This window comes from Choristoneura fumiferana, chromosome 20 (assembly GCF_025370935.1).
Source record: "Choristoneura fumiferana chromosome 20, NRCan_CFum_1, whole genome shotgun sequence".
Taxonomy (NCBI): domain Eukaryota; kingdom Metazoa; phylum Arthropoda; class Insecta; order Lepidoptera; family Tortricidae; genus Choristoneura; species Choristoneura fumiferana.
The window spans coordinates 1,205,185-1,217,154 of record NC_133491.1 but is presented as its reverse complement, the minus strand read 5'-3'; the positions used below and the strand labels follow the sequence as shown (position 1 = coordinate 1,217,154).

Sequence of the window (11,970 nt, the reverse complement as noted above, 5' to 3'; positions counted from 1 at the left end):
TGGCGTCAGCGGCCTGTGATTGTGGAGCGCCGGATCAGACCATCCACCACATAGTGGAGGAGTGCTCCAACAGGCGTTTTGCGGGAGGTATGAGCGACTTGCTCGAGCTTACGGCAGGTGCTAAGGATTGGATTGGCTATTTAATTTAGATATTAGTTTGTAATAATGTTTTTTGTATTTTTTTAACTATAAGCGGGAAATAAAGCCATACGAAATAATAATAATAATCATTTTATTGGATAGGCTGTTTCCACAAGGGATGTGGGAGATGCGTTGAGAGGAATGTGATTGTCATGAACCAATAGGAACGCTTTATCTACCGACATGATTCCACAAGAGCTGTGGTGTGCGTGGATAGGTAAAAGAAGCGTTTCTTTGGGTTCATGACCAAGACATTTCTCGCAACACATCCTCGATCGTCTCTGATGGAACACAGCTTCCAAGACGAACCAACTTCGGTGCATTTAAGGACATAGGCACACGGTGTATTTTTTAGAATCAGACGAAACGTGTTTCGTAAATATTTACGCGTTTAGGGCTTCACGCCGGAGCTCCCGCAGCGAGCACGCCACGATATCGCCGCGATTTATTGATTGCAGGTACAGATATGCAAGTTTCGGAAAGTTTGGAAAATGTTGGAAAAGCTCTCGGAAATTTCTGTAAATTTTCACAAGAATTTAAATTTAAGAAACGGAAAGTTTCATTCCCAATGCAAGATATTGAGATTTTCCTTGCGGTCTTGCCGGCTTTTTTCATTAACAAAATAGACCCTGATGAGGAGATATTTTCTAGCTTTAATCGTTTCTTTGTTAAGATTACTACTGACTCCTGACTAGTAGTACTTCCTGTGTGTGTGTGTGCGTGCGTGCGTGCGTGCGTGTGTGTGTGTGTATGGAAAGCCTGTTGTACGGTTGTGTTAGGGATGGATTGTCTGTAAAATTGAGCATACCCAAGAATCTTCTGACTTCTCTCATGTTCCTCGGCGTTGGGGAGTCCTGGATGGTTGCCACCTTGGCAGGCAGTGGTTTGGTGCCGTTTGCAGATAATGTCTGTGTGTGACATATATTTCTATTCCTCTTTTAGCGCCGAGTGCCCTCTGTCGTCGTCGTATCGTCGCCAGAACGCGCGCTGTAAACGTCTCGCCGCCGCTCGGTCGTGACATTATCCGTTTTTGGAAAAAGCAACAATTTTCCTGCGCACGCGCCTTGAACTTAAAACTTTGTTTTTGTGAACTTTCCGCGAAGCTTCATTCTACCGGTACAAGATTGGATCTATCCAAAGGTATTTAATTATATAACGTGTACAATACAATTCAAAAGTGCTTGTTATAGTCTAAATAGAATAATCGAAGATATTTTGACTGTGTCTTATTTGACTTTGAACGTTCTCTACTCTCTGATCAATGATTGAAATCCCAAGTATAGTTTCTTCTCAGGAATGTTCTAGTAATTTCTACATGCCCAGTTATCTACATACCATGCAAATCCGTCCAGCCTTCTTAGCGTAATATAAACAACAGCGCCAAATTTTATGACTAAGTACACCAGCGGATGAGATTTCGAGATTTCATCCCGATTCTGTGGAAATATCTTATTGAAAAATAGCTTATATATTATTCCAGATGTTCAGCTATTTTTGTATCAACTTTCATCCAAATCTGTCCAGCTGTTTTAGGGTGAAGGAGTAACAAACATACATACAAACTTTCCCATTTATAATATTACTGGGATTTGCGCCGGAACCAACAAAAGCAGGGTTTTTACCAATCCACCGAAACCAATCAGTGTAAGTATTTACATAATGACAAATAAGCACTCTACCGGCTAAATAGGCTTAGTCAGCTGTCCCGAAGACGATAAAGTTATCGGGTGTAATAGGAGCCTTCTTGCTCTAGTGCCTTTGACATAGTTCCCTTATCGATGCGCGTGTTATCACTTATTTTACGTAAGTAGAGTTGGCACTTCGGTTGATTATTTACTTTGTGTTTTCCGGCTGGCTAAATGAGCATATGTGTCATAAGTGATGTCTAGTGGTTTGACTGGTCGTGGATTTTTCTGTATTTAAATAAAAATAAAACAAAAATCATTTATTTCTGACTGAAAGAATCCATACCGTGTTAGTAAAAAAAAATACAACTCAAAAACTAGATATTAGTAACTATACATATTATTCGATAAAATAGGATAAAAGAAACAAGTGAATGGGAAGAAAACGGCCACCACCGCGAGAAATTACATTTGATATTTACCATGATGTGAAAAAAAATTAGTTATTCTTTCTCTAGGGCACGCGATATACTTTTTCTTATATGACGATGAAGTCGTGAGCAACAGTTAGTATTAAATATTGGTCGTATCTAGGCCGTATATATTGCGCGTTTCCGTAGGTCGGTTTTTGGCTTTGAAAATGAACTTGTAAAGAGTTCGAAGCGCGTAAACGCTACACTTAATCGGTGTAGTTAAGATTTGATTTCAAATTGGATTGGATTGTGCCGAAGATGCTGGCAGCATTTCCTTGTTGAATCGCCAGGCTAATTCATTGAGCGAGGTAGCTGCCAGCTCTTCTGTCACCGGTGGCATCGATAATCTTCGAAATCTCTTTGAAGAGGCTTAGTGCTCCTGGGCCCCACGGACCAAGGGTCTAGACACCGAAAGGGACGAAATTATATTCGGCGCCGAGACCACTATATTTGCTTATCTAGGCGGTTTCGGCTGCCTCTGCTGCGGCTGCTGTCCTTGTGGAGGTCCGGTGGAGATGTGAAGGGGCTAGTGAGTCTACACAGGTAGCATCCCACACCAGGACCCTTCCCATACTCCACGGGATCAAAGCCATACAGATTTGATTGGATTGTAAGAAGTATATTTTTAAGATTAAGGACTCGTTTCGAATGTTATGTAAAATGCTTTTTTTGCTTAAAATAAACAGCTTATTTTTTTATTAATATGAAGTGAAAACCCAGTTTTATGTACGAAATGACAGTATAATGTTTTCTTTTGACTGATTATTCACGGAGTGTCGGTACAGCTGTCAAAATATACAATAACAACTATTTTAATTTTATTCATTTTTCCAACATTTTCCAAGTTGTTGCTCCGACGTTCCGACAGCTGTCTTATTGATTTACGGTTACCTATATATAGGTTTTAATTTCAAAACATGATATATATGGAAGTATGAGACGAAAATATAAATAAAGGGTAAAAAATATAAACAAAGTAAATCCTATGACTACCTATTCATTAAGAAATAAATTTATTTAGATACATTTATTTATTAACTAGCTGGTGCTGGTGCTGGCGAGGAAACTGCCAGCTCTTCGGTCTCCTGTGGTATCTCTGAGTCTCTTTGATAGATCTAACTTTATAAGTTAGTTTTAAGTTTAGTAATTTTATAAGTTACATAATTACCTCGGAAATTGTATAATTTGCGGAAAAACGATGGTCAAATTCTACAGACGAAGTCACGAGCTGCAACTAGTTCTTTATATCCCGACCGATTTCTATAAAAGCCATGGAAAAACACAAACCATTTAAGGACCTAGAAGGCTGAGTCGACAGATGGTCAACGTGACTTAGATTATTACTAAGATAATTAACAGCCAAGAAAACAACGTAAACATTTACTATGCAAAGGATTTGAATCCTGGCAGTTAAGAATGTGTCTCGAAGAGACTCGGAGCTTAAATGGAACGTGCTTATTGAAATAGGTTGTGTTACATGTATTATCAATCCAGTGAAAGTCGAAGGACGTGTCGCCAGTGTGCAGCGCGCGTCGGAAAGGAACGCACGTCGCGAGTGACAGTTCGAATTTCAAACGAACGCGGTAAACGAAACTGATTTAAGTATGTTTTTTCTTCTTTTTAAGTTCGATTTTTGATGTGGAAGTGTTGTGTTTTTTTCAAGTTTTTTTTAGTGAGTTGTGTCGGTTGGGCTGTGGCTGTTTTGTTTTATGTTTTCTAGTAAATTTGCTACTTTATTATCTTTTGATTATCGGTAATCGAAGCGATATAAATTGTTAGTAATAAGTATCTTTCTAGGTACGATTGGCGTAATGATGTGATTGGATTCAATGTCAAATTAAAAATGCGTATTGTATTTTTTTAATGTTTTGAAACATTTTTATTTAAAAAAAATAGGTCCAAAAAAACAATTGTTTGTTATATTGAAAGTTGATTTACCGGACTGCGAGGAGAGGTATTGTTTAAATTATTGTTTAGATATTCTTTAAATAAAATTGGCATTGTATTAATATTTATTATTGGTATAATCGGGCTGGCTTGTTTCGTAAAATATTAGAAATCGAAGCTGATTTACCTGGTCGAGTGACCGCCGTGACGGGGTCAGCCCTACCAATAGGGTTGCCACCTATAAAACCAGCAATATGTTTTTAACAATCGAACCATAGTTATATTATAATAGTTAGCACCTTCTAATTAAATGAGTTTGTTTGTTTGTTTATACTCTTTATTGCACAAAAAATAAATACAAAAAGGTTACAAAAAATAAAGTTTAAGTATCAAAATTTCAAATTGCAAAATGTTAAAATAATTTAAAATTTACCAATTATAGGCGTACTGTTCTGTTTACACCAGGATTTTGAACAGCCTTAATCTTATCTCACAGCGCACCCAAACATTTGCCTAGACAATACAGCAAACTTTTACGCAAAACATACACCATAGCATACAGAAATCCTGTGCCTTAGCAGCCCTATTCACTGTGACATCTCAAAACACGGTTAAGAAACAAGTCGATGAAACCCTGCCAAGTGCAAGAGCACCCATCGAAGATGAAAACGAAGGAGTTAAAGTCGTTTTTAAAGAAGTCAGACAGCAAATGTCATCTGATCTCATTAGAAGGGCCATTTAATGAATTATTCAATGGTTTGTTTTAAAGACATCTCGGATTCTGTTTTGGGGTTACCAGTAACTATTCTACTGTGTCGACTTATATTCCTCTAACTCTATCTAAAATAATTTACGGTTAGCGAATGTAGAATGCTAAATTTGCTTAGTTATTATGTAAGAACCAACTTTAGGCTATCGATAAATTCACATTTAACGAATTTTATTGCATACTTTGGGAATGGGTTTTATCAAGGCTGGATCTGATAAATTTATTTGTTTTAAATCTGGACAATAGGATAATGTAGAGACGTTTTAAAACACCACACCTGGGATTTAACGACGATATATTGCTGGAATTACCAATACATCCAATCGATTTTGGTCACATACTCGTAACCTAGCTTCACTTTGGCCAAATCTCGAAAAAACACGTTTTACCCACTTAGCAAAATTCTTCGAAATCGATAGAGCAGTGTCCGATAGATTCCCGAAATATATTAAATTATTTTAATTATTTATTTGTCAACAAAAAAAATACAGCATTACAGTTAAAACACCAATGCGCTGTAAAATTCAAATTATACAAAAAATAATAGGTACACAAAAAGACATAAAAAACACAAAATTTACATACAAAAAAAAAACAAAAACTAATTAGGGATTTTTGAAAGTCGTTACAAACTAGAGTAAATATACGAGAAGGGTTCAATTCTTACAGTAACAACCTGTTTATTTTTATTTGCAATCTCTGTTATGATTTTGTGATTAATAGTCGTAATTATCACTTTAATTTTAATAACAAGTTCTCGTGTGATTAAATTTTAACTGCTTAATCCAAAAAACTAGTTATTGCGTACACATGTGAAAGATGATTTCTAATTGCTTGTTGAAACGTAGTCTTGCAATAAAATAATTATTAATGTGCGGAACTCAATAAAGATACGCATACAGTCTAAAATCAAACAAGTCGCATTTCCTAGAGAGTTGTTGAGTTGTTGAGGGTTGTGTTGTTGTTTTTATTTATAAAAGCGTTTATTGTTAAAAAAACGAGTAGGTACTTACCTATCATGGCGTCCACAAAAGTTTTTGTAAATACTTTTTAACATTGTCAAGTTCCGTGTCACGTCTCGTGAACTTGTTCATTATGAACACATAATATGTATAAACACTATAATAATATCACATTTGATTTTTTTAAAATATTAATTTAAATTGTAAAAGCATTTGAGCAGCAGAAATTCTTTGAGCATTTTTTTTTTAGTATACCACTCAATCCGTTTTTGATGATATCGAATTTGAATATCGATCGTGACTGTAATTATATTTTTAGGGTACGAGTTCTTTTTCTTTTGTATATCTTTTCCTTGGAAGTACCATATAGGTTCGGTACATTTTCGACACTTGGCCTTAAGCGAACTTCCTCTCGATTTCCATTCGTTTTTTTATGACTAATTTTCAAGACACTATTTAAGGACAAGCCGATAACAGTTGGATGAGTCAGTCAGAGGTCGATTCCTTATAAAAGCGCAATATAGGTACTCAATAATTACTTAAAACTGGTTTTTAAGTAATGAGTCAATATAAAGGCTTATTTAAATTATATTTCTTCAAACTTGAGTTTTTTTATTAAAATTTCGTGAAAAGTATTTCCAAAATCGTTCTTTTTCGAATTTGTAAGTTTAGGTAAGTAAATTCGAAAATTTGAGATAAAATGTAGTTGGTTGCCATAGTTACTGGCCACTTTGTAAACTTTTTCTTGCAAAAAAATATATTAAGTACGTATTTTTACAAATAGTTCAGAAAAACGTAATGATTTCTGATTAATATGGCGTGAAAACCACAGGCAAAGATGTGTTGAAAGTATACAAATTTAGATTTTACAGTTGTCTTTTATTACGAATTTCGTAGACGTAACAGTATTCGCGGGTCACTGCCATACGCATTGATAACATCAAGGTGTAAACTAAACAGTACGTAAAGTTCCAAGGCACGTAAACTCAAGGTCAACGCTGTGACAGATCAACTAAAGGACAACTGGACTAAACTTACTCTAATATTGTTTAAACTCTTGTGACAGTTTTTGTAATAAATTAAAAATGAAATGGATTGACCCATGATTAAAAGACGGTGGCGATATGAGCTTCCATCTTTTCAAAAACCTTTTTTAATTTCAACATGCAACTACCGTGAGACTCGCTCATATAGTTATCCGTTACAATATCATTTAACCTCTTTCAATTCAAATTCAGTCACCCAAGCTCGTGAGTTGGGCCGTCTGATTTGAAAGTTATCTCAGAAATAAAAAATTAAGTTTTTCTAAATAAAACACGGAAAGTTTGTTAGGAATTTAATGATAGGTTAATTTGTGGGTTTGTTTGAGGCCTTTGTGGCCTCACAGCTGGGAACAAACGTTTTTCATGATCACGTATAAATTATAAACGTAGCATTAGATTTGCGTGCAAATATACATTGAATATATTTTTAATGTCTGTATCTTATATTACGTATAAAACGACCACTAATAATAATTATCTGAATTTCTTACTGAATTTCTTGCTTAATTTCATGTCGAAAACTGACTCGGAAAAGACTTTTCATCTCTATATTTTTAATTTTATTTTTGTCCACCAATCAAGTTGCTAGTTAAAATTCCCCCGAGAAATAGAATTCTCAAACGCCGGAAGCCAAACTTTCAACGGAAGGAGTCAGAACGTTTCGCGACCAAATTTAAAAATAGAACGGTCACACTGGTGATACCAACTTTGTTTTACCGCTGACAAACTTGTTATAATGTTGGTAGTAGTTTATTATATTTTAACAAAACAACTTTTAAAATGCCTGAAATTAACCATTTCATTAATACCTATCTTTGACCAAATGATCAATAATTGTTTCATTTCGACTTTTACTTTTAAAATGGTTTACATCGATTAAGCAATACGTATATATCGTAAGATAGGACTTAGAGAGTCGGGATCCAACCCTGACATGATCAATGTGGGCATAACAAGTGGGATTCGGGCAGAGAATGAAACTATTTTGAAGAACTAACAAAAGTCCACTAATTGTGGTCAAGATAAAACCAAAACAATACGACACTCATTCACTGAAATCTTAGAAATGCAACTATCATGACGATTCACAGTAACTTAAGGAAAATCCTAGTTAATTATAAAGAAACGCGTAACAGTTCCTGAGACTGTCGACTCGGGCCAGACTTTTTTTACAAACTGTCAATTGTCGATCGCTTTTCCCGCGTCCAGATCTCAGGCTCTGTCAAGCGCGCCACGCATGGCAACACTGGCGTTTGGTAAGTGCTATATGCCATTCCTTAATAAACCACGCATGGTAAGACCATACTCATCATTCTACATATAAATAAGCTTCTAAGTCAATACCACAATAGGAAATTCATGAAAAACAAGTTCAACATTTCGTTACATTAAATACTTAGTTTTACAGGTAAGCTAATAAAATAAGTGTAAGAAGGCATTACATATTTCATAATATACCAACCAGAACAAAAGAACTACCAGAAACTCAGAAAGCGGTGGTAACAGCAAAAAGAAATTTGGCGGCGAGAAGAGCTTCCTCGTCGGAAAATAGATCAAACGTGGCAAAGATTAATTTTCACCATAATTATACTTAATAACTGTGCGTTATTTACGTTAACATTTCATAACATTTTGGCGCCACGGCTATTGCTCAGTCCATGAAGCGTTTGAAGTTTTAATTATTTTTCGTTATTTCTGTACTGTTTATTTCGGTAGCCCTTAATAGGTTTCATTACTCGTCAAGTTATGTCTACACATCTAATTATTACTGATACTTACGTTTGTTTATCATCTAATCGTCTTTTAAGTTTTGTTTTCTAATAAAAGGACTTGGATACAAATTCGTGTATAAACTTAAACTAAGTATTTATCTGACGCAGTTTTATTATTTTAGAAGTTACTTTCCTATTTCAAATTGATTCAAAATTCAAATATAAAGAATGCAATGCATTCGACTTTTCAAAAGTAGCTTCACTTCACCCAATTTCGCGGCAAATCTATTTTCAAATTCTGGAGCTGTCACACGTTTCCTGATCCAATATGGACGGCTGAAGCACTTGAAAACAACTTTCCATCTAAACACAACTTTGCTACAATTACGATAAGCTTTAATTTCCTATGGTATAAAAATTATATTGGTATTAAAATTCCGAGTGCATTATTGCGTTTGAAAGAATGCATTCTTGGTCGTATTTTTTACGTGTTAGGGGTCATATTGTAACGTTTAATGATTAAGTAACTGTAAATTGTTTGTGGTAAAGCAACGGATGCGTTCTGAGTATTATGGCGCGTGATGTGAATATCGAATAGTTTTTTTAAAGTGTGATTGACGCTTTATATTATAACGCTACCGTGCCAGCATTATGTCACTGTAAAAATGATTTAACAATTTTGATAAAGCGTTTTCAATTCAACTGACTTCTTAACTTAATTTTTATAAGCTTTTATTTCATTTTATATTATATATATTTTAGACTAGCTGTTGACCGCGGCTTCGCCCCCGTTGTATTTTTTCTGTATTTTCTTCCATAAAAACCTTCTGCTGATAGTAACGAACACAACAAAAAAAGAATTAGCGAAATCAGACCAGTCGTCCCGAGTTTTGCGCTTAGCAACACATTTTATGATTCATTTTTATTTTATAGAAGACTAGCTGTTGCCCGCGGCTTCGCCCCCGTTGTAATTTTTCCAAATTTTCTTTCATGAAAACCTTCTCCTGACAATAACAAACACAACAAAAAAAGAATTAGCGAAATCGGTCCAGCCGTTGCCGAGTTTTGCGCTTAGCAACACATTTTACGATTAATTTTTATTTGTTTAGATTATATATATATTTTAGATTAATAACTTGAGGTCAGTAATGTAAAGCGTGCGCCAGTTTTTTTTTCTTTGACGAGAACTCATGTTTGTCTAGAGATTTCAAGTTTTAGCTTCTTTTATGAGTTATTTTTCTGTTTAACTAAAATATGAGATATTATAATTTAACCAAACGATGAGAAATGGTATTCTAATAATTTATAGTTTATTATCAATAGGAAGCCGCTTCAGTTAAAGATGTTGCTTCAAATTCAAGTGGCTATATCTATAAACATGATCGTATAACAGTTATACGGGTCGTATAATCGAATACACGTGGTTGGTAAATTTATAATCGGTTTTATTTTTGTGAATATAAATAACTACGACTGTTTGGCTTCTCTTTAGTCATGATGTCACCAAATACTTTGATCGATAATTGTTTAAAAAAATCACCATGTTACCTGTGTCTCCTGTACTGCTTCCTATGCGTTGGTGTTCAATAAAGAGTTATTGTATTGATTTGTATGTTGCGAAAAAAGAAAAACCCAACCTTGTACGAGTCAAGGAATTAAAAAAAAATTGCAAAGCTTTGGGCTTTGCAAGACTTAAAACTTATCGAAATGCTAGTAGATTAAGGTTGTATAGTACTGTGGCAGTATCTAATATGGCGCCTGGCCATGAGTCGTGAGTAATGCAGCGACCTTACGTTCAGCAGGGCTACTACGAAACTCGAAACTCGAAGTTCGTATCGTACCGTCCCTCTCGCTCTCGTATTAAATAGTATGAGTGTCAGAGGGAACGCACGACACGAATTTCGAGTTTCGTAGTAGCCCGGCTGGTGTTTAGTGACTTATAGCGTATAAATATCTAAATCTTAGGTGGTATAGTGAAGCGTAAGGTCGTACCGTCGTACAAACCGTTATGTAACTTGTATAATAAATAATTTGTTTTTATTGCTTTTGAGAATAATATAAAATCATCTTTGCCAAAATTATAACGTACGTCGCGTACAATAACTTGCAGGCGTGCTATTCTTTCGCCATCCCTGCTATAGATAAATATAAAAACTCCCAACTGACGAATCCCAAATGTTTAATTTGCCAAACTGCTTCATTTCCCAACTCATGATTTTCTCCAAAACAAAAAAAAAGTCAGTGTATTTTCTTATGGTTTTATAGAACATAGTAGGTTAGGTTAGGTTGGTTTTATGTGTTCCGAAAAAAATGGTTTCAGAGAAAATCATGAGTTGGGAAATAAAAAAGTTGGCAAATGAAACTTTGGGAAAAAATAATTCTGCGAAAAGTCAGAGAACTAAACTTAATTACGAAGGGTAACATAGCAAACTAAATAAAAAAAAATTAAAAACCTGAGTAAATATATCACCCAGGCCGCTACCAGGACTCTGTTGCCGCAGCACTATTTGTTTTGGTTCCTACTTCAAAAGTTTACATCCTTGATAGCACGAAATAGCGACATATTATAGCTGGGTTTCATAATGTATAGTTTTCAACTACATGAACGCGTTCCTGAGAAGACGATACGTCACTGATCTGTAAAAAAAATGACATGAAAGACGTAAAGTGGGGGTGATTTTTTTTTCTTATTCAACCTTGTAGTGTGGGGTATCGTTGGATAGGTCTTTTAAAACTATTAGGGGGTTGCTAAAACGATTCTTCGATTCAGGAGTTTGTTTGCAAAATATTCAACTTTAAAGTGCAAATTTTCATTAAAATCGAGCGTCCCCCCTCCCTCTAAAATCTAAACCGGTGGGTGGACAAATTTGAAAAAAATCAGGATGGTAGTAAGTATAACAAAATTACAAGGAAAACTATAATGTTTAAGTTTCCTTGAGAATTATTAGTAGTTTAAGAGTAAATAGCAACCTAAGGTATAAAATATACCTAAACTTGGAATATTTCGTACAAAATACGAAATCCTTACAAAAATATTTATTTTTTTCGTAATAGCTACGGAACCCTATTTCGGGCGTGTCCGACACGCTCTTGGCCGGTTTTTTTGTATCGTATCGTAGGTATTAAAGTCTTTGTAACACGAAACTTCGCTATAGAAACACGTTAGAATTAATATTGTAACTAATGGCGTATACATTTCGGGGTAAAAGTTAGTTAGTCTGTCAACTCAAGGACGGAATGTTCAAAGGAAATTAACGGAGTTTTGTTTTAGTGTTGCTTTGCTTTTACATTTCTAAAATAAGGAAATTGTTGGTTGGCTGTTTTTGTTTCCGCCTTTGAAATGATTATAAATTATGTA

The 11,970-nt window shown here is 35.0% G+C and overlaps 1 protein-coding gene across 3 annotated transcripts in view; it reads left to right on the top strand.

Annotated features, from left to right (window-relative positions):
- The first annotated feature begins 3,726 nt into the window (after nucleotides 1-3,726).
- Nucleotides 3,727-11,970, top strand: part of form3 (FH2 domain-containing protein formin 3) — a 124,579-nt gene continuing 116,335 nt past the window's right edge. For all 3 annotated transcript variants that reach the window (XM_074103487.1, XM_074103486.1, XM_074103485.1), the window contains exon 1: nucleotides 3,727-3,841. The gene's annotated coding sequence lies outside the window, so the exon portion shown is untranslated. The remainder of the gene's footprint in view (nucleotides 3,842-11,970) is intronic.